This window comes from Chiloscyllium punctatum, chromosome 30 (assembly GCF_047496795.1).
Source record: "Chiloscyllium punctatum isolate Juve2018m chromosome 30, sChiPun1.3, whole genome shotgun sequence".
Classification (NCBI taxonomy): domain Eukaryota; kingdom Metazoa; phylum Chordata; class Chondrichthyes; order Orectolobiformes; family Hemiscylliidae; genus Chiloscyllium; species Chiloscyllium punctatum.
This window is the reverse complement of record NC_092768.1, coordinates 34813188-34817769: the sequence shown is the minus strand read 5'-3', so window position 1 is coordinate 34817769 and position 4582 is coordinate 34813188.

The following is a 4582-nucleotide window of genomic DNA, read 5'->3' as shown; positions in this document are numbered from 1 at the left end:
ACAGTGCTGTACTCCCCCAGTACTGAACTTTGACATTACAGCACTCCTTCAGTACTGACCCTCTAACAGTGCCACACTCTCTCAGTACTGACCCTCTGACAGATCAGCACTCCCTCAGTACTAACCCTCTGACAGTGCAGTACACCCTCAGTACTGACCCTCTAACAGTGCAGCACTCCCTCAGTATTAACCCTCTGACATTGGGGCACTTCCTCAGTCATGACCCTCTGACATTCCACATTGCCTCAGTACTGGCCCTCTGACAGTATGGCACTCCCTCAAGTACTGACCCTCTGTCAGTGTAACACTCCCTCAAGTACTGACCCTCTGACAGTGTGACACTCCCTCAGTACTGACCCTCTGTCAGTGAGACACTCCTTCATTACTGACCCTCTGATAGTGCAGCACTCCCTCAGTACTGACACTCTGACAGTGGTGTACTCCCCCAGTACTGAACTTTGACAGTACAACACTCCTTCAGTACTGACCCTCTAACAGTGCCACACTCTCTCAGTACTGACCCTCTGACAGATCAGCACTCCCTCAGTACTAACCCTCTGACAGTGCAGTACACCCTCAGTACTGACCCTCTAACAGTGCAGCACTCCCTCAGTACTAACCCTCTGACATTGGGGCACTTCCTCAGTCATGACCCTCTGACATTCCACATTGCCTCAGTACTGGCCCTCTGACAGTATGGCACTCCCTCAAGTACTGACCCTCTGTCAGTGTAACACTCCCTCAAGTACTGACCCTCTGACAGTGTGACACTCCCTCAGTACTGACCCTCTGTCAGTGAGACACTCCTTCATTACTGACCCTCTGATAGTGCAGCACTCCCTCAGTACTGACACTCTGACAGTGGTGTACTCCCCCAGTACTGAACTTTGACAGTACAACACTCCTTCAGTACTGACCCTCTGGCAGTGTGACACTCCCTCAGTACTGATTCCCTGACAGTGCGGCACTCCCTCGGTACTAACCCTCTGACAGTGTGGCACTCCCTCGGTACTAAACCTCTGACAGTGCGACACTCCCTCAGTACTGACTCTCTGACAGTGTGGCACTCCCTCCGTACTGAACCTCTGACAGTGTGACACTCCCTCAGTACTGCCCCTCTGACAGTGCAGCACTCCCTCAGTACTGATCCTCTGACAGTGTGACACACCCTCAGTACTGACCGTTGACAGTGCTGCACTCTGTCATATTTGCCCTCATAGAAGTGGTTCAGTTTGTTGGCTTGGGCCCAGACATTATCTCCCAATTTCTCTGCATGATGCTTTGAACTGCTGATCGTACTGAGTAATCTATTAGCGTAGCCTGGAAGCGCCTGTGTTTGGTGTTTTATGGACCAAAGGCTCTCTGATCTCGCAATGACTCATCAATTAGTACTGTAAAGCTTGAAATCAGCCTTGGACAGAGTTCGGTTTCCACCTGCTGATTCAGGAGTGAGATAGTCGATAAATGGATCACCTTCATTAAAAATTCAATACTTTCTCCTAGGAATAATGATCAAGATGAAATAATTACAGGAATTCAATGAGGGGATAATGTAGTTTATGGATTTCAGAGCAATTTATAAAAAGCTCAGGAGAACAGATTCTGCCCCGATGACATTATTGTATAAATTAGTCAAATTAAATATTAGTGAATCAGAATTAAAATTGTTGCCCTGATTTACTGAAGCTGTTCAGTTTCCGTGCTGGGATTCTATCCAGCAGAGTTTAAATATTATGTTATTCCATCTGCACAATTCTCTGATTATTAATTATGAATATTTCAGTACATTTTCTGCTAACAGTCATCAGTTTTCATTATTGCGAAGTCCTTCACCACTCAGTTGCAGTTCGATTGGAGCAGGTTTTCTGATCAACAGGTTCTTTAGACAGAGTGCACATGGATATTGGGAGTCCTTCCATGTTCTGAATTCATTCTCAGAATGTGGCAGCCACCAGAATTTATTGCCCATCCAACATTACCCCAAAAAGGCGATGCTGGGACTTCTGCTGAAGCACAGATCCTGACTTCGATTGAACTGAATGTGTCACTCAGACTCTTAACAGGGTAATTAAGCCTCAGTCAGGCTGGTGTCTGACGGGAGTTACATATCATTCCAGATTTTGAAAATGTGGCAGGTTAACAGTATTAATAAAACCAATCTTTTTTTTCTCTTTGGCAGTCTGAAAGCTTCATAATCACTTTTAGAAGCCTTTTTTTTTACTGATTCCATAACCCCAATGTGTTCAACCAAAACGTCAGTTCTGAGGGATTGCTGCACTGTTGGAGGGTGAGCACTGGGGGAAAATTGCATTATTAGAGGGTCAGTACTGAGGGAGTGCGGCACTGTTAGAGGGTCAGCACTGAGGCAGTGCCGCACTTTCAGAGGGTCAGTACTGAGGAAGCACTGCACTGTCAGAACAGCAGTACTGAGGGAGTACTGCACTGTCAGGGGATCAATATAAAGGGAGTGATACACTGTCACAGGGTCAGTATTGCTGGAGTGGTGGACTGTCAGGGGTATGCGCTGAGGGAGTGTCGCACTGTTAGAACGTCAGCACAGAAGCAGAACTGCACTGTTTGAAGATCAGTAAAGAAGTCACCCACACTGTCATAGTGTCAATGGTCAGGAAGTGACGCACTATCAGAGGATTAGTATTGAGCAAGTTCCGCACTGTCATTGGGTCAGTACTAAGGGAGTGCCCCACTGTCAGCCAGTCAGTACTGAGGGAGTGCCGCACTGTCAGCCAGTCAGTACTGAGGGAGTGCCGTACTGTCAGCCAGTCAGTACTGAGGGAGTGCCGCAATGTCAGAGGGTCAGTAATGTGGGAGTGCCACATTATCGGAGGGTGAATACTGAGAGAGTCCCTGCATTAAACAGTGTATAAGTACTGAGGAAATGCCTCACTGTTAGACAGTGTATGTGAGAAGTGCTCCAGAGTTGGATGTTCAGTACTCAGGGAGTGCTGCACTATTTTTTAAAAAAAGCCTATGAGAACAGATTCTTCCCTGATAACATTATTGTATAAATTATCCAAATTAAATATTACTGAAACAGAATTAGTATTGTTGTCTTGATTTACCAAAGCTGTTCAGTTTCTCTTCTGGGATGTTATCCAACTGAATTTAAACATTACTTTTTCCATCTGCACGAACCTATGATTATCAATTATAAATATTGCGATGCTTCATCTGATAGCTGTCGCTTGCCTTTATTATCTCGAATTCACACTTTTCTCAATGTTAATTGGATGGACCAGGACCCAGTGAAGTTGGCAGGCTATGTTTCCTAAAAAAGATGAATCAAACAATTATTTTTCAGCAATTTGACAGCTTCATGAGACTTTTACTGAAGCATAACTTTTTTTCAGTGCACAGTTAGAACATGTAAACACAGAGGAACAGCTCTGAAGGACTGTCCCATTGTGAAGATTGCATGGAGATGCAATAACTCAACTTTCAGAGGGGCAGTACTGAGGGAGTGCTGTACTGTCAGAGGGTCAGTACAGAGGGAGTGTCATACTGTCAGAGGGTTAGTACAGAGGGAGTGTCATACTGTCAGAGGGTTAGTACTGAGGGAGTGTCGCACTGTCAGAAAAAAAACTGAAAGGTCTGAAAGTGTTTTAATAACCTGGACCAGATGGGCTACACCCAGAGATAGCTGAGAACATTTTCGAGATATTGGTGGTGATTTTCAGGAATCACTGGAATCAGGGACGGTCCCAGATGACTGCAAAATCGCTAATGTAACCTCACTGTTTAAGAAGGAATTAAGGTAAAAGATAGGAAATTATAGGCCAATTAGCCTGACCTCAGTCATTGGTAAGATTTTGGAGTCCATTGTGACAGACAAGATTTGTGAATATTGGAGGCGTGAGGTCTTGTTTCAAGTCTGTGTCTTTTGTTCCTAACATCGGTGTTTATAAAATACCACATTGACTGTCAACAGATTATGTGCTTTTTGAACAAAATAGAATGTATCTGCAAGTGCAAATCTACAAATGCAAATTCATCCCACAGATTTATATTTGTGTGCGAGTGGTTGTGGTGTGTGTGTGAGAGAGAGAGGGGGAGAGTGTGAAAGAGTCTGTGCATCTGAAAGAGTGTGTGTGTGTTTGAGAGACACTGTGAGTGTATGTGTGTGTTTGAGAGAATGTGAGGGAGTATATGCATCTGAGAGAATGTACATGTGTGTGTGTGTGTGTGTGAGAAAGAGAGAGGGTCTATGTGAGTGTGTGATTGTGTGAATATGTTTGTGTGCATGAGAGTGTGTGTGAGAGTGTATAGTGAAGTGGGGTCAACCGTAGTGTGACATGAGCCCAAGATCCCGATTGAGGCCATCCTCATGGGAACCAAACGTGGCCATCAACCTCCAGTTGGTGACTCTGCGTTGTGAAACACTCCGAAGTTCACTGTGGAGGATGTTGAACCGAAGACTCAAGGCTGAATGCTCTTGACCAGTTTATGTGGCATTGGAAAGGGAATTTGGAAATTACAGTGAGGTCACAAAAATTACATCCCTGAAATAAAATGAAGGTCAGATTTTGCAAAGAACGTTTGAATGGAAAGACAAGAATCTTGCTGC